Source organism: Anabrus simplex, chromosome 2, assembly GCF_040414725.1.
Source record: "Anabrus simplex isolate iqAnaSimp1 chromosome 2, ASM4041472v1, whole genome shotgun sequence".
In the NCBI taxonomy this organism is placed as follows: domain Eukaryota; kingdom Metazoa; phylum Arthropoda; class Insecta; order Orthoptera; family Tettigoniidae; genus Anabrus; species Anabrus simplex.
The window spans coordinates 816,103,202-816,123,250 of NC_090266.1; positions in this window are offsets into that span (position 1 = coordinate 816,103,202).

Genomic DNA, 20,049 nt, shown 5'->3' on the forward strand with positions numbered 1-20,049 from the left:
GGTTTGTGGTCACATGGAAGGTGAATTATATTTTGATAACAATTAAAATTAATTCTGATAACATATTAAATGCGAAAACATACAATGCCACGCACTCATGCTTTTGTTCAGCGACCATATAAATATACAGTAATAAGATAATATTCATTTGTTTTGTACAGGAGTAAGCTCGATTACTGTTTACAGTAGTTCAATGACATTATGCACAGTCATTTCCTTTCCATGGCATGCTAAATAATTTCTACTTCCTCTCCCTTGGACATCCCGTTAGGTTTGATATTTTTTCTTGAACCACAGACAGGAGCCACTGAATATATTTGCATAAAAATTTCAGTTCTGATTATTATTATTATTATTATTATTATTATTATTTACTAGATGTACTTCCATTAGACAATGGTACGCATACATCCTGTTAAGTAAACCACTTACAAACTGACACGCATGTACACACACATACATTCGACTGTCTTCGACGTTCAATACGGAGCAAACATGTTAGCTGCACTGCACTTCAGTAAAGGTGAATGTATTCTGAACGATTATTACCTGCTCCCTGTTCATAATACACATCTGCGGGAGGGGTGGAGGGTAGGAGAAAGGCAACTCACGCTTTGTCCGTCTCGCAAGCTCCCTATTGCCCAATAACTCCCAGCCCTCGCTTCCTGGATAATACTATTTCTACCTCACTGCCCTTTTGATCAAAATCTTTCCTCCCAGAGTTTGCTGTGTCTTCGGAAGCAGTACTTCACTTTCTTTGTGGCCCTGCTCTCTCTCTCTCTCTCTCTCTCTCTGGTTTACATTTCAAAAGTGGAAAGTTGCAGATTGGTTGAAATGCACATTTTAGTTTCGAACTACGCTCGGAACACGTATTTACATTTGTAAATTTCTATTAGCATGGAGACATCTCCTCCAGCAGCGTCGTAACTCAGAGGATCCACCCATGTCCTCTCTACAAATGAGCTTGTCTCAGAGCTTAAATAGTTTCACAACCAGCATTTAACCCTTTCAGGTCCGTAAGTACTGCGACGGCACATTTCAAAAACTCATATCATATTTCGCTTTCTGAAGGATCGTTAAAAACCACTGAACTTGAGACAAGATTTCTCACTCTGCTTCTTAATACTAATAAGAAGAATGTTATTGGCTTGACGTCCCACTAACTACTTTTACGGTTTTCGGAGATGCCGAGGTGCCGCAATTTAGTCCCGCAGGAGTTCTTTTACATGCCAGTAAATCTACCGACACGAGGCTGTTCTATTTGAACACCTTCAAATACCAGCGGACTGAGCCAAGATCGAACCTGCCAAGTTGGGATCAGGAGGCCAGCGCTTCAACCGTCTGAGCCACTCAGCCCGGCCCACTGCTTCTTAGCTATGCACAGAGCTGTAGTCGAGGGTACAGTGACTCTCTATATATAGAGTCACTGTAGTCAAGGGTATACGCTGGTGTACTTGCGGACAAAACATGACGATTTCAGTTCCTGGAAGAGAGCTGGAAGCCAGCAGTCACTCACACCCTGCACCTGCATCCTTGTTTGGTGTGGGCAGGTTGTCAAACCACTTTATTCCACACTCTCTTCAGTCTTTACCCTTTCTTCGTGTCGAGTGCAGTAGACGATTTGGCACCTCCGGCTGCTGGAGACGCAGGCAATCCTATAAGCCGCTAATGGACACCGGGCTGCCGTTGCCGAGTAGTGGTGTGAGGCGAGGTAGTCATGTTTTGTCCCAAAGTATATATGCAGAACGACTTCTACTTAATTCCACTCATTAGAGTATGCCTTCTGATTTCTTGCGTATACCTTCAACTTTGCGTATACCTTCAGCTTTGGCTCCTTTTCTTTTTAATTTCGCCATTCTCTTTGTGAATATAACTCTCCAGCTAAGCTCGTAACCGTGAACATCGAAGATTCACCTTGATGAATAACATTATGAGCCATCATTTTTTTTAGGTGGAACGTTGCTTACATCTCTAGCCTTATGTTGATACTGTAACCGTTCATCACCAGGCCATAGGCATGTTATGGGGTCCACTTAATAATATAAGCATTTTTTCGCGAAATTCTGCGACGTATAGTGTCGTAATGAACATTTTTCACCCAGTCCGGGACACGAATGGCGCCGCGCCAGTTCGGAGAGCAGAGGTCTCGTTACGCGCACCGGGAGAAAAGGAGCTATGTACAGCGAGTCCTTGGACTAACGCTCTCACTCCGTAGACAGAGAAGAGAGATAGCACGCCACGCGCAGGAGGATATTTAGGTCAGAAGGCGGAGTTTATCACGGTGTGTTAACGCGAGAACTAGACAATGTCAGCGATTTCCCCGCAGATTCATTTGTGCCAACGCACAATCTTCATTTGTTAAATAATAATAATAATAATAATAATAATAATAATAATATACAGGGCGAGTTGGCTGTGCGGTTAGGGGCACGCAGTTGTAAGCTTGCATCCGGGAGATAGTGGGTTCTAGCCCCAAAGTCGGTAGCCCTGAAGATGGTTTTCCGTGGTTTCCCATTTTCACACCAGGCAAATTCGGGGGCTGTTTCTTAATTAAGGCCACGGCCGCTTTCTTCCCACTCCTAGTCCTTTGCTATCCCATCGTCGCCATAAGACCTATCTGTGTCGGTGCGACGTTTGGCCAATAGCAAAGAAAAGATAAAATAATAATAATAAATTTGTGAGTAGGGACTGTTTTCAACCAGTGCATTTTGTGTTAATCAATGATACCGAAATATGTAATACATAATGAGTGTATCAGTAATGACGCACTCTAGACATGTGCGGGTAATAGGAACCAGATATTGAAGGTTTAACCGCGTGACCGATATGTGGGGTTACCCATAGGACAATGGCTAAAGCGCCAATGTATGATGGAAAACCTACAAGATAACGAACGATCCTACGATGCGATCTGAATGAAACTCAATCAGCAGATAGATAAATTTAAGGGATAAAAATTGAGCGCTCACTCGACTCTGAAAAGTAACTAGTAGCGGAGCGATCTTCCAGAAAGGGGCGGAGTATACCACTTCCACTGCCAAAAGACCAGATCTCTATAAAAGAAACGGCCAGACTAGGCCCACTACTCAGTCATTCATTCGTTATTGTATTCGTAAGTAGTCTTCATGGTTCATTTTAGACCAAGTGTTGTGCAGTGATACTGAAGAACAGTAGGTTCTATTCAAATTTGAAGAATAGTGTTCAAGTGAAAACTGTTCTACATCAGAGAGTTCTACGTGGAATAAACTCCGATCGTACGGGATGAAAGCAATATTGTAGTGTGCGAATGTAGGTGCTTGTAACTCCCATATTCACATATTCGCATATTAGGGGGTGCAGACTGTTAACAAACAGTGGCGGCTCACATGCGTAGTTATGGAACAGGTCAAGCTTCCGACAAATCGCTCTTACGTAATGAGATGTAAACATATTCTATGAGTAATTAACCTGTCGTAATCAAGGAAATTGCAGTGTTGGGAGACGTCGTACGAGACAATAGGCAATGCTATATTAAGCCAGGGACTGCCGTCTAGTTAAACAAGTAGCGCTCACATATATAAAAACAATATTCCTGACTATTGCCGTGTGACAATAAAGGGGAAAGAAGGAGCGATCTATCGGAACTTAACAGCTGCTCGGGTAGACTACTCAAGTTAATGAGTGGATCTATCCTTAATAAGTAAATTTTGAATACATACAAACAGTATTCCACCAGCCATTTTTCTCGTTTGTCCATGTGTACGTGAGTGTTCATCGAACCCACGAGGGGCCGAACAGAACGCGCTGTGTGCCTGAATCTCCAGGATTAGGAACCGACCGTAACGCGCCTGTGTGCCTGCGATCTTCAGGGCCCATCCAGAACGTCCACGACTGTTTGCAGATCAAGCGATCATGAACGGGACGAATCAGATGATGAACCGAGGACTTTCCGTTAACAAAGCTGCAGTGATGACATCTTAAACACCCCAGATGTGCCTTCCAATGATAGACGACTACAAACAGAGGAGTTAAGTACATTCGAGTTTCTAAGCATGAATTTTATATCCCGTAAAATGTTTAAAGTTATGTACATAACATTTTTTATTGCCTGTAAACATATGAAGGATAGGTAAGCGCTATACGGATTGAAGCTTTTTATTAATAGGGTTTATATGGATTTATCTTCTGTGATTGTGGCGATCACAATTTTATCCGTGAAATTTATGCATGAATTAGTTATAAGACTCATCGTCTTGTTAATGTGAAGCTTTTTAAGATGGGATTTATATTTCAATATACGTTCTAAGTCACTACAGTTCCATTAGTCTTTATGAGTCGTCAGAAAATTTCAAGTTAATTTGTTCTAATGCTGTTCTAATGCTTCACAAGTAATGCAGATATTACTCCTCCTTAATATTAAGGCTGATAACCAGATGATGGCGGAACGTGACGCGGGGTGCGATCCATGATTTAATTAGTACGCGAGTGTTATGGTGTCTGGTGACATAGAGTCTCCTAACTGAATGAGCAATGTGGTTCGAGATATTTGTGTGTGAGGGAGGGAAGCACGATTCGTATGCTGATGTTTGAAATGACAGGCCGGAAAGATGAAATGAATAAGATGAATATTACAGTTATAGTCGGACAAAAAGAAGCCAGGTCGTTGATAAAATGATATTTGATAATAATAACAATAATAATAATAATAATAAAATAATAGTAATAAGAAGAAGAATGTTCTCCGAAGGGAAAATTCCGCACAGGTGCTGGAAACGAGAGTGAAAGTGGTTTTGGTTGGGAAAAAATCAGTGGCGGCTCGTTTGGGAGGCGCTAAGGCGCGCGCCCCCCCACGGGGTTCCATTAAATTAGGGAATTTTAATCTCAAATGTTAACAAGGGAAATATTTTACTATAAGATTATTATCAAGGGCGCGAGTTGTACTACACTGCGGCCCGATGCGCTGCTGGCCCCGCGCAGGAGGGCGCTCTCTCATAGCGGACCAAATACTCCGAGTCTCGCTTGACTGGCCTTGAGGGGGCCAATCAGAGGCGCAGTAGAGATGTGTTGTTCTACGGAGATTCGGGCGCGTTTCTACCGCGGCCTATCGTTGCAACCAACCTACCTGAAACATTGGTGATCTGATTTCTATTTAACAGGGGTCAGTTTATGCCATTTCTCTCCTAAAACTAGGAACTATTTTACTGAGGCACTTACCTGAGTTAAATGTGCCGGTATATATTTAAAATAGTCTTGTAATTTTTAGGATTATTAACTAACGAAACGAGTAACGACTGTAACTACTGTCTCCTCGCACTTGACTCATGTTGGCCATACTCACTGGAGAGCGCGATGTTTAGCTTTGTGTTGATGAATGATTTTGTGAGGTGACTGTGACAAGGTGAAATTAGGAGAAAGGTTGTGATTTATATGTAGGCGTAGTGTAATGTTTGCACTTCATACAGTATGATTACCGCCGAACATATTAAAGAACTAACGTTTTATTCTCTTTCTATCGAGAAGAAAGTCGAACTGAAGGAGTGTTTTAGGCCGACACCAGACTTCTTGTTGAAAAATCCGGAGACCAAGAAAAATGAAAATAGGGCTTTCCAAAGAAAAATTAATTCTCCTGACGTATATAACAAGAACTCGCGGATATGTGGAAATGATATCTCAGAAACCTTTTACTGCTTTCCTTGCCTGCTATTCTCCCGTTCTAGGAAAGGAGATAAATGGATCACCACAGGGGTGATATCAATAGTACCATGGACTTTAAAACGCTTGGTGACGTCAATGTCGTGTCTTGTTTAAGTGATCACTACAATGAAACTATTCGTAAACATAACTCGATCGTGGACAAGAACAGGCAAATATTTCTATTATTATTATTATTATCATCATTATCATCATCATCATCATCTGTTTATCCTCCAGGTTCGGTTTTTCCCTCGGACTTAGCGAGGGATCCCACCTCTACCGCCTCAAGGGCAGTGTCCTGGAGCTTCAGACTCTTGGTCGGGGATACAACTGGGGAGTATGACCAGTACCTCGCCCAGGCGGCCTCACCTGCTATGCTGAACAGGGGCCTTGGGGAGGGATGGGAAGATTGGATGGGATAGGCAAGGAAGAGGGAAGGAAGCGGCCGTGGCCTTAAGTTAGGTACCATCCCGGCATTCGCCTGGAGGAGAAGTGGGAAACCACGGAAAACCATTTCCAGGATGGCTGAGGTGGGAATCGAACCTACCTCTACTCAGTTGACCTCCCGAGGCTGAGTGGACCCCGTTCCAGCCCTCGTACCACTTTTCAAATTTCGTGGCAGAACCGGGAATCGAACCCGGGCCTCCGGGGGTGGCAGCTAATCACGCTAACCACTACACCACAGAGGCGGCGTAATATTATTATTATTATTATTATTATTATTATTATTATTATTATTATTATTCAATAATTTTCAATAATAATATTAATAATAATAATGTTAATGTATGATCAGTCTTCAGCCCTAAGGCTGGTTGGATCCTCAACAGCTCTGCCATCAGCGGTAATAGATGGCCTAGGCATCACTGAAGAGGCATACTAGGGAAATGAGGAGTGTGGTAGTTTCCCGTTGCTTTCCTCACTGAGCCAGAAGTTGCGCCAAGCCCACTGAAATGCATGCACCAACCGACCCTATGAGCAACTTTTTCACACCATTCATAACAGGGACTGGCTGCAGAAGGAATGGCATTACTAGTATCACTCATAGGCCTACCTCAGTCACTTTCATATTGTCAAAGCCAAGAATAAGACAGAGACAGATCAATGAAAGAAACAAAATTGCTCTAGCCCATACCAGAAGACATAGTGCACTGTAAACACCAGGTCCTGCCAGTAAAGGCATGTAATAATAATAATAATAATAATAATAATAATAATAATAATAATAATAATAATAATAATAATAATAATAATAATAATAATAATCAAAACAATTGCATATGCATAGCACCGTATAGTGTTCGAAGTGTGTATCGCGCCCCCCACTGCTGATATCCACGAGCCGCCACTGGAAAAAAATTCTTCTCATTTAGTATTCAGCGTATTCCTCTCATGTTGTAGGACACCCTAATTTCAGTATACTTAAATTAGTGCCCATTTTAGTCGAACAGACCATTGACCTGTATGCTCTTGAGTTTAGCCGTGGAGACAATGAAAGTAGGGAGGATGGGACTTCGATACCCGGGATCGATTGCCGAATTTCTCATTCAACAGATTTCCTTTTATGATCTGTCACACAATCTGTAATGAGGCGTTGTTAAGACTTTTAATGAGTATCTCCTTTGGCTTCTTAACAGTAATCTTCGGTCCATATTTCTATCCTTTAGTCTTCAGATCGTTCGGTGGTTGCAGAGTAGCCTTCGGCCTACAAGTGGCCACGCCCGGTTCGTGGTCTGACAGCTCTGCACTCCGACCGACCAATCAAGATGGGAAGGGCTGGTCCCCACCGTCGGCTCTCTTGAGAACGGTTTTCTATTTTCCTGCACTAACGCGAATGCCTGGACAGTTTCTAGTATATGTCACGGACGCCTACCCCCTCACCTTCGCCGAATATTTCCTTCACCGTGTCACATCTCCTTGGCCTGAGAGACGGCATTAACGTCTTTTTACAATTTGCTTTACGCCACACCGACACAGATAGGTCTTATGGCGACGATGGGGTAGGAAAGGCATAGCGTGTAGAAATGGCAAAACACGGAAAGACACCTTCAGGGCTGCCGAAGGTGGGCTTCGAACCCACTATCTCCGGGATGCAAGCTCACAGCTATGCAGCTCTAGCCGCACGATCAACTCGCCCGGTGTTTTAGCATCTAGGAGGCCCGCCGTCACCTTCAGGGACGGAACGAACACGCTTAATAGTAGTCTTCAGATCTCTGTTTACGAATTCTTGTGGCTGTGAGCCAGAAAGCATAGATCATCGGTTCTCCAATCGTTCTCCAAGGTACGAAAGAACTGCACGTATATATTTTCAGCTGCAGTGTTTAGGGTAAGTAGAATTTGGCGTAATGGGGTATCATCACACAGTCGACGTTTCGATGGCATTTTAGTATTCTTTATCAAGGTGACTAATATACCCATATTGGCATGTATTTAAAGCGTCATCAACTTGTATATACGGTACATAAAACAATGACATGCTTCGATCTGGACGAAGAACGCAATAGTAAGACTTGTGATAGCCACCGGCACACGAATCAAGAAGCCGGGATCGATACACTCAACATGGTTTGGCTGTCCTGTAGTGGAACATATTTTATCTCGTTGGGGTATCAAAATGGATCAAGGACATGGTTCAATACTGATACCCACCATATACTTTTATTACAAGAATGCCAAATACATAAGTTCTTACAGAAGAAATTGATAGATTCGAAACTGAAAGGTTCACGAACGTATCACACAGCGGCCTTCATTTAAACAGCAGTGGTACGTATAAGTTAGGAAATGTGTTTAGAAGGGTGATAGGGAGGTACATTCAGGGAAACGTTGTTGTATAGGGAGCGGTGATGAGGGTACAGAGATCTGGAAATCAAGTAGGAATGACATAAGAATGTTAGTGTTGAACTGTAGAAGTATTGTAAAGAAAGGAATAGAATTAAGCAATTTAATAGATATATATTTACCAGATATTGTAATAGGAGTTGAATCATGGCAGAGAAATGATATAATGGATGCAGAAATTTTCTCGCGGAACTGGAGTGTGTATCGTAGAGATAGGATAGGAATGGTGCGAGGGGGAGTATTAATTCTGGTGAAAGAAAAATTTGTAAGCTATGAAAAAGTTAAAGATGGGAAACATGAAATTCTAGGTGTAAGGCTCATTTCTAAAGATAATAGGCAACTTGATGTCTTTGGAGTGTACAGATCGGGAAAGGGTAGTGCTGACACGGATTCAAAAGTATTTGATAAGATAATCAGCTGTGTGGGAAACGACATGGAAAGGGACGTGATTGTAGCGGGATATCTTAATTTACCAAATGTCAATTGGGAAGGAAATGCTAACGACAGGAAGCATGACCAACAAATGGTAAATAAGCTAATATGGGAAGGACAGCTGATTCAGAAAGTGACGGAACCAACTAGAGGGAAAAATATCCTGGACGTGGTGCTGATAAAACCAGATGAGCTCTATAGAGAAACCGAAGTAAGAAATGGTATTAGTGATCACGAAGCTGTTTTTGTCGTAGTTAAAAATAAATGTGACAGAAAGGACGGTTTTGAAAGTAGCACTATTAGGCAGTACCATATGGCTGGTAAAGCAGGCATGAGGCAGTTTTTAGAAAGTAATTATGATCGGTGGAAAACGGTAAATAAGAATGCAAACAGACTCTGGGATGGGTTTAAAGAAATTGTTGAGGAATGTGAAAACAGGTTTGTACCTTTAAAGGTGGTAAGGAATGATAAAGATGATAAAGAAGGTAATGATAAAGAGAAATAAAGAGACTAAGAAGGAGGTGCAGACTGGAAAGAAATGGAAGTGGAAGTTAGAAATGGTTAGAAATGAGTTAGAAATGGCTGTGGAAGTAAGGAGAAATAGAAGGAACTTACTACAAAATTGAATCTAGCAAAGGAGGCAGCTAAGGATAACATGATGGCAAGCATAATCATAATTAGCAGTCATACAATTTTTAGTGAAAAATGGAAAGGTATTAATAGGTACTTTAAGGCAGAAACAGGTTCCAAGAAGGACATTCCATGAATAATTAATGAAAAAGGAGAGCGTGTATGCGAGGATCTTCAATAGGCAGAAGTATTCAGTCAGCAGTATGTAAAGATTGTTGGTTACAAGGATAATGTCCAGATAGAGGAGGTGACTAATACTAAAGATGTATTATAATTTACATAAGATAACAATGATATTTACAATAAGATACAAAAGTTGAAAACTAGAAAAGCGGCTGGAACTGATAAGATTTCTGGGGATATACTAAAGGCAATGGGTTGGGATAGAGTACCATATCTGAAGTACCTATTTGATTATTGTTTGGTTGAAGGAACTATACCAAATGAATGGAGAGTTGCTATAGTAGCCCCTGTGTATAAAGGAAGGGGTGATAGACATAAAGCTGGAAACTACAGGCCAGTAAGTTTGACATGCGTTGCATATAAGCTTTGGGAAGGCATTCTTTCTGATTACATTAGACATGTTTGCGAAATTGATAACTGGTTCGATAGAAGGCAATTCGGTTTTTGGAAAGGTTATTCCACTGTAGCTCAACTTGTAGGATTCCAGCAAGATATAGCAGATATCGTGGGTTCTGGAGGTCAAATGGACTGTATCGCGATTGACCTGTCTAAAGCATTATAGGGTGGAACATGGGAGACTACTGGCAAAAATGAGTGCAATTGGACTAGACAAAAGAGTGACTGAATGGTTTGCTATATTTCTAGAAAATAGATCTCAGAGAATTAGAGAAGGCGAAGCTTTATCTGACCCTGTAATAATTAAGAGGGGAATTCCTCAAGGCATTATCATTGGACCTTTATGTTTTCTTATATATAAATAATAAATGGTATGAGTAAAGGAGTGGAATCAGAGGTATGGATTTTTGCGGATGATGTTATTCTCTATAGAGTAATAAATAAGTTACAAGATTGTGAGCAACTGCAAAAGGACCTCGATAACGTTGTGAGATGGACAGTAGGCAATAGTATGATGATAAACGGGGTTAAAAGTCGGGTTGTGAGTTTCTCAAATAGGAAAAGTCCTCTGAGCTTTAATTATTGCGTTGGTGGGGTGAAAGTTCCTTTTGGGGATCATTGTAAGTATCTGGGTGGTAATATAAGGAAAGATCTTCATTAGGGCAATCACATAAATGGGATTGTAAATAAAGCATGCAGAACTCTGCACTTGGTTATGAGGGTGTTTAGGGGTTGTAGTAAGGATGTAAAGGAGAGGGCTTATAAGTATCTGGTAAGACCCCAACTAGAGTATGGTTCCAGTGTATGGGACCCTCAACAGGATTACCTGATTCAAGAACTGGAAAAATCCAAAGAAAAGCAGATCGATTTGTTCTGGATGATTTCCGACAAAAGAGTAGCGTTACAAAAATGTTGCAAAGTTTTGGCTGGGAAGAACTGGGAGAAAGGAGACGAGCTGCTCGACTGAGTGATATGGTCCGAGCTGTCAGCGGAGGAATGGCGTGTAATGACATTAGTAGACGAATAAGTTTGAGTGGCGACTTTAAACGTAGTAAAGATCACACTATGAGGATAACGTTGGAATACAAGAGGACGAATTGGGGCAAATATTAATTTATAGGAAGGGGAGTTAGGGATTGGAATAACTTACCAAGGGAGATGTTCAATAAATTTCCAATGGCATTGAAATCATTTAAGAAAAGGCTAGGAAAAGAACAGATAGGGAATCTGCCACCTGGGCGACTGCCCTCAATGCAGATCAGGATTGATTGATTGATTGATTGATTGATTGATTGATTGATTGATTGTACATATCCCAATATCGAATTAAAACGTCCCTACTTTATCAGTGGTTTTATGAGTTGCAATTACAGTGGAATATGGTGAAACATTAACAGATTACGAAATTGTACATGCCATTTTATCATACAAAATTCGTCTGCAATAATGACGGATATTTTGCCAAATATCCCCATGCTCCACCCTTTAAGCTGTCAGCTGTCAATCCACTCCACGTGGAGTTCTGAGCTTAGGCCTAATTAAGAGATTTCCCCGGTTACCGAAACAGAGGTTCGCTATCTAGAAGTTTATTCACAGAATATACCCTCAGGTGGCTAAGAACTTACATTCCTTTAGCTTCACAAAAACAACGGTTTCGTTTCCAGCACCAGCACGATCCGACTCTATTGTACTCTTCCACCGAGGCATAGTTCATTCACTTAATTTGTTTTCAAAATATGAGAGTTTTAATGCGGTAATATTGTCCAACATTGGATTTGAATTAAACACGAATTTTTAACGTTGTGTTGTATGACAAGCGACCGCGAGAAAAGTTGGAATTAATCAAAAAAATCTAATTAAAGACGTCCACAAGTTCTGCTGTATATCAGAGTTTTCCCTGAACTCAAATAAATACAAATACAAATCCTGATAAAGTATCATCTACGAAAAATCACACACAACATTCTTCTTCGCCGTCGTCCTAGCCATGAAGATTGTAACGGTGATGAGGGGGTGTTTATAGTCAAATGGTGCACTTACTGGTCTTTTACCAAGGCTATCGCAGTTCGAATCCCGGCCAAAATATATGGACATTTTGAAACAAATCACGTCCCTGTGGTTCGGACTCCACGTATGAAGTTCAGTAGATAAAAAACATAACTCAAGTAGGCTACGTTTCGAAATGACACTAAAAGTATACATCCTGTTACCGGTCACTTGACCGGATCAGGAATGGAATGAATAAAGCTCCCATCTAGTGGCGAGCATACGAACTGTGCCAGCTGCCGAAGCCTGTCGCACTCCTATGAGGCAATGATTAATAGCCTCATAATAATAATAATAATAATAATAATAATAATAATATTGTTGTTACGTTTTTACTACTTTTAATGGTTTTCGGAGGCGCCGAGGTGTCGGAATTTTGTCCCGTAGGAGTTAATTTACGTGCCAGTAAGTCTACCGACACATGGCTGACGTATTTGAACTCCTTCAATACCACCGGACTGAGCCAAATCAAACCTGCCAAGTTGGGGTCAGAAGGCCAGCGTCTCAACCGTCTGAGCCACTCAGCCCGGCAATAATTAATAACTCGCAGATGAAATGACATTATATTGGAGAGTGTTTCTGTAATGAAAGATGACAGGGAAAACTGGATTACCCGGAGACAAACCTGTCCCGCCTCCGCTTAGTTCAGCACAAATCTCACATGGAGTGCCCGGGATTTGGAACACGGAACCCAGTGGTGAGAGGCAGGCGCGTTGACGCCTGAGCCACAGAGGCTTCCTAGGTTTTGAAATGATTGTGTTAATTTCCTCCCTGTTTATTAGTTACGTTTAGATTTAGTGAATTGATATATACTTGACAACTGAAGTCAGTACTAGAAGTTTTATTAGTGTTATCTCGCACGCTTGTACTGGTCATGTTATAAAGCATTGTTACATATCGCTCTGATATGCCCATATGTAAACAAGGAGAGGACAAAGTGTAGCTATAAATTACTCCAAGATAGAGAATCTCGATGGCACGCAGGTACGGGAGCGCATTTTACGTGCTCGTGGTGAATAGAATGCCAGGAGAGTGGTCGCCACTTTTATGCGTGATCTTTACAACGTTGTGCGTGAGGATGTCATATTCAGCCGCGTTACTTCATGACCACCTCATTTAACCGGGATGTCATACTGCTCAACAATAATTCATCACTTTCTCGTCAGCCTGGAACACTTGCTGCTTATACAGGGCTGCTCTAACTGTTCTTGTGCTAAGCTACAGGCAAACTCTATCTGCTGATCAAGTTTACGTGGCACGCTCTCCTCCTCCTTCTCCTACTAAATGTTTTCATTCCTCCCCTGAAGTGGGAGGCGGGCCTCCTAGTTGGTGACCCCGCCCAGTGATTGAATCCGTTGTAGGAACTGAAGCGCTCCACCGGTATTCTCAGGTACTACTGCGGAGGATAGCGGAGGATGGCGGAGGTGTACGGAGAACGGCGGAGGAAACGGAACGAACGTGTTCTGCTCATACCGACATTCAGAAGCTGCATGTGACGGGTGATCTTTCTGCACTGCTAACTTGACTTAATTCCTTAAACTCCTATTGAGGAGTATAGGGTCGAGACAAGGTTTCGCCATCTGGTTCTGTGATGTGCCATGTGTTTCAGCTTTCCCCATGTATACCCAAGCTGCTCACTCTCTGTCTCTACTGACCTCCTCCATGTCATCTTAGGTCTTCCTCTCATCATCTGTCCCTGGGGATTCCACTCGAGATTTTGTGTTGCTACGCTGTCATCAGGTCTCTGCAGTGTATGGCCAAGCCACTGCCACTTTCTTTACTTAATCTGCTGTTCAATCGGTAATTGGTGAGTTATCTTCCACAGTTCCTCATTTGACACCACTTCTGGCCAGTATAACCCTAAGATGTTTCTTAGACATTTGTTCACAAATGTATGCATCTTCCGTGTCAAAGATTTGGTCACTTTCCAGGTTTTACATGCATAAATCAGTACAGACTTAACGTTGCACTGCTAACTTGACTGTGTAGGTATTGCCATGAAAACCATCAGTTGTCTTGGCTTTCTCCGATGAAGAAATCTGCTAAATGCAAATGATGTGCTCGTCGTTTTTTCAACAGGAAGTGGCACATCTAATTAGTAGATAGTTTAAGAATAACTCATAAGCAATGTTTGGAAACAGCAATCGACCAAAATAGTGAGGTTTACGCACTAGGCAGTGAAGAACAGAAGCGCTTCAATCAGAGTTCGGGTATGTTTGTTTCTGTAGACATGCAACCGCTCGACATTGTCGAGTTCTTAAATATATTAATCGGAGGTATGAATTACCATGACGCCGAACTCTGTCTGAAGTAGGTGAAAAATGAAGTCATATTGCACCATTTATTCTACCGTAATTTAAAATTAATTGCCAGCTATTAATTTGATCGATACCAACGTTATATTTATATTGTCGTGGGAAATTTTAGAAGAAATACATGAAGTGCGTAATAAGCTGAACGTGGAAAAGTCAGTAGCAAAACATGTCACTTTAATGACTAACTGCTGGACATCCAACAGACAAGACCCGTCCCATTTTATAACAAAGGCGCCAAATGCATTGATGTCCGCATGTCTCGCAACGCAAATTCTTGAATGAAGTTACACCACGGAGCATAATGCTAACCGCATGTCAGATATAAGCAAGTAACTATTTTTCAGGCTGAATCCAAAGGCATGAGAGGGAGAAAGCAGCCGCAGAAAGCTCTACAACTTTGGAAGAATGGCCTTTTAATACCATAAACGAAGGCAGGTGTGATATCTTAGAGTTTTGTGATAAAAAGCTGGCCCAGAAGCGACGTGTTGCCACGCCTACATCGAATACCACGATATGCCTCGGGCAGTATGTGGAATTAGAGCATGAACATAGGTTGACTGACTCTGTAAAGTACTGGGCTCAAATGGAGAACCAGTCTAATCCCCTTCATGAAGTGAAGTTACTAGCTTATATCTGACAAGCGGTTAGCTTTCAATCCGCTCCTACCGATCCGAGGCGGAGGTGATGGAGGTAATTGTAGATACCGATTCATGTTGTGCAAACAACTGCTGCGTTTCTACTGCTCCTTTCCCAGCACTCATATCAAGTGGCTCATACGCCAGGATGAAGAAAAGTGGTGAAGATCATGAGATGTTGCTGCAACGACAAGCCCAGTCGTATAGGAGCTCATATTTTATTTATACGCGTATTTCTGTGTTATGGCACGGCCCTGATCTCTTTATGGACAGTACGTAGCGTATGCCAAATATCTACCAATGAGAAATGTTTCTAGATGATATCATTAGATCTGAGCGTATATTTCTTCGTTATATGTTACATCATGTGAAAGTTGTTAATTTTATGTATTTCCGTATAAAATCATTTTTGACTACATAACTCTTTGTCTAAAACTAATGAATGTAAATCGACTCAGTATTTTGTAGCTCCTGCTCGTAAAATTGAAAATGTATTGTCCCTGTCAAAATTGTGCTTTCCGCGTAAATAATTGTGTGCTTTATTAGCCAGTGTCATTCCTACGATATGTATTTTCAAGATGTGTGTGGTGACATACTCTTACCTCATTCAGCCTGATGTGTGGAGAACTGAAGTCATTTTGTTTTATTGTCCTTTTCACCCTCTACGGTAAAGTGTGTGTGAGATCACGTGATATGCTGGCCCGGTTAAAGGCTAAACTGGTTTCTATGGAGGGTGTGCGACGTGAAGTTTTCTCTAAAGCAAGTGAACCAAGCAATTGTGTTTTAAAAAGGCCAATCATAATTTTTCCAAAAGCCACACCTCCAACCGCAAGGATATTTAACCCCAGTGATACTGCCTAAACCTTCCCTTTTTCTTCAAGACATTCACCGAGAGAGCCACTTTAAGTTTCGTGTGAACGTGAAATATTTATTCTGGTCTGGCACGGACTTTCCGTAATTTTCATTTGTCAGCTTCAGCTTATACTCACTTCGTTCATGAGATGACTACAGACCCAGGATCGAACCACAGGACTAGGTTTACAAAGGCATCTGTAAATCCAAGAGGACCACATCAGTGAACGCGGGATTCAACATCAACTACGAACATGTGGCACTAAACATGTAAGCATTGCCAGCATCGAAGGAAGTACATGTGGAGCAAAGGAACCTAGCAGACCACAGACGGGAATCCAGTTTCATCGTAAAATTTAAGTACAATTTTATAACATTATCTGTCCATCTATTTAGAAAAATTAACGATCTTCTTCAGTAGAATACTAGTTCTATTAGATATGAGTAGTTTTGATATATTTTCTTACTTCATTCTTACCCAGGTACAGGTAGCTTTGAGATTGAACATGTGTGTGTTCGGTTCTATTAAGAGTAGAAGTACAGTAGTTTGTCTTCTAAAAATGCTACTTGCTGTGGTTTCCCATTTTCACACCAGGAAAATGCTGGGACTGTACCTTAAATAAGGCCACGGCCACTTCCTTCCCATTCCTAGGCCTTTCCCGTCCTATTGTCGCCATAAGACCTGTCTCTGTCGGTGCAACGTAAAGCAAAAAAAAGTGTTACTAGCTCAGTGCAATTTTTAAAATGAGGCCTTAATAAACAATACCCTCCCGGATAAATGAGAAAGTAAAGAATCATTTCTGAATCTTATGGAACATTTTGGGATAAATTCTAAGTAGTGTTTCATTCACTGCATTGCCACGCGATATTACAGATTGTGTCATCTTCTAGAAATATTTATTTCAGACGTCTCTGGTAGACTTATAAATCAATGCTAATCATAATAAATAATTAGAAATCGGGTTAAATGGAAATATGATGATCGTGGTGATAAGTGAAGTTAGAGTTGCTCATGGAATATGTGAAGTTGTGCTCAGCTGTAGTTGTATTTACCTGGAAAATGGTACGTCTGCGGGCAATTACAAAATTTTTGGAAGCATTATAGTGATAGGATACAATGCGCTCTGATGAAAGTGGAGCAAGTGTTGATATGTATTTCAACATTTGAATAATAATAATAATAATAATAATAATAATAATAATAATAATAATAATAATAATTTATAGACACTCAACGACCACGTGATAGGGTATAGTCATTGTTAACCCAGGTGATGTGCATAGTTATTGTTCCTACCCAGTCTTCTGAATAATAAAATGATTTTGGAATATATCGTCGTTGTAATGTTAGAGTAAGGTTGAATTAAGTGATAATTCTTGTTCAATCACAAGTCACGCCAGATGCTGAGAGTATAGAATTTAACAGAAGGTCATCCGTCAATGCAATTCAACCTTCTTTTCGCCATAATAGTAATGGATAAAAATAAAGCCTAGGATTCGAATATAACTTTTTAAATAGATTTCGAGTGTCCGGAGTGCATGGAATGAATGCGATTGCATTTAGAAATGTTTTTCAGTGTCACTTATTTGAAATGTGTTTCCTAATACGACCAAGTGTTCATCACGGTGGACCAGATTATTCCAGCGTTGTCAGTCCATTTGTTTAATTATTGTGGATTGTTGTTTAATTCTTAGGGCATAGATTAGTGTCAGAATTAATCCAGTGATAAAATGATTTATTGTGAACTGAATAAGATCGATTAATTTTCTAATTACAAGCAAGTACAAGCAAAGTAAAGGAAAGTATTGCAGTGTAAAATGGAAATAACGCTCATCAAGTTTCATCTAATACCATAATCGACTCTAAATATTCGTAATAATTTTCCAAAGAAAATGTATGACTCAAATATTCGAATTAATAATCATAACTTGTGCTAGTTGAGAGACTATCTTCATCTGAGATAGAGTTGAGTGATTTTTCTGTAAAATAATGTACAGATTAGGCTTAGGGATAACATGATCTTCCACCACGCGCACGAAGTGGACATTTAATTTTTTAGTTTGCTGAAATAATGCAGCTAGCAGTATGCTTAAACATGATACAAAGATCATTTATAGATGCTACTAGGAAGGAGATTTTCCACTTTTAATTTTTGAGCAGCCAGAAGGTAAGGCTAATTTTTCGTACTTATTCCTTTGCAGAATATTCCATATGTGTCAGCGTCAGCAAAATCCAGCTATGTGAATTTATTTATGTACTGTATATTTATTTGGCAATTGGAAATTCGTGAGTTAATCAGGCAACGTTCAGCAAGAGATAATTTTGTTAAATTTTATTTATATGTGCATATCTTGAAATAAATATCAAGCCTGTTTTTAAATTGTTTCATTTGCTTTCTCGTCAACCCTTGTCCTTTAAATGCCTCTAAAATTGGGTCAGCTAGCAAACGAACGGTACACTTTGGGGTCTCTCGTATGCTCGCTGAGTTAGATCGGGTAAATAGAGGACAGTATATTGTATTTGTTGGAGGAAATTAACTTTATGCAACGTTGAAGAGTATGTGCAATGTGTCTGTAGCATATCTTTTTAGCATCAACTATTTTATCGTGCACATCATTCATTCGATTAAGTGCAGTCTCCGTGGAATCTCACATTTCGCAGGATACCATTCTTATTTTCTAAAACACTAACAAATAACAATGGTCTTATTTAAATTCCATGAACAGCCCTATATATTTTTGTTTATCAGCTACAGGTTACACGTATGATCCTGGGCTGAATACCTATTTTCTAAGTGAAAACATGCTCTACATAAACAGGGCCTATGCAATTTTCACGCAAATTATTCAAAACTAGCAAGATACCCGTGCTTCGCTACGGTATTATACTGAAATTTATAATTGAATGCTTATTGTTTTAGATATATAATCCGCCGAAATTCGCGATCTGACTCGTTTTCTGCGAGAATCCGCCGAAATTTGCGATCTGACTCGTTTTCTAATAGATTACGGCAAGTATCCTCCCATTTCTCAGTCTTCCTTTCGTACTTCTCGGGCTAGGTCCAGGTATTCCACCCGGTCAGTTGGGTCCCTAAATATTTGCCATATTTTCCTATGAGCATTTTTAATATGGATCAAATCCTTCAGGAGATCCGGCGTGGTGTCGTCTTGGGTGCCTTGGCGGTACTGAACCCACGGCCGGACTGCATTCTTAGTCATTACCTGTCCAGGACCAGTTTCCAGCGCGGTCCGCACATTTGTTGACGGTCCAGAACATTATTATTATTATTATTATTGTTATTATTATTATTATTATTATTATTATTATTATTATTATTATTGATAGTTGCTTTACGTCACACTGACACAGATAGCTCTTATGGCGACGATGGGACAGGAAAGGGCTAGGAGTGGGAAGGAAGCGGCCGTGGCCTTAATTAAGGTACAGCCCCAGCATTTGCCTGGTGAGAAAATGGGAAACCACGGAAAACCATCTTCAGGTCTTTCGACAGTGGGGTTCGAACCTATTGTCTCCCGAATACAGGATACTGGTCGCACCTAAGCGACTGCAGCTATCGATATCGGTATTCTTCTTCTTCTTCTTCTTCTTCTTCTTCTTATTATTATTATTATTATTATAGATGTTCTGGACCCCACAGCAAGATGCAAGACCGCTACTTGGCGGTAAATTACATCTGCTGCCATTGTCATTGTTGAAAATGTGACAAACACCATTGTCGCGCGTAGGCAAGTGTGCTGGATTTCTGGCCATACGAATGACATACTTCCGTGCATTATTGACCTTATTATGGAGGTGAAAAATTGGACGGTCAATCTCATTCCTATCGTCTATTTCAAATGTGTTTAAATTTTTATTTATATGCCAGGAGAATCTACTGCAATCTAAGAACGTTCTCCGAAGGAAAAGATGGCTCTTGAAAACGAACCCAGGAAAGATTGAAAATGATCGGTTTATGATCAGAATAAGTACATCGAAAATCTACAGCCTGTTTCCAGTCATTCGACAGGGTCAGGAATGGAATGAA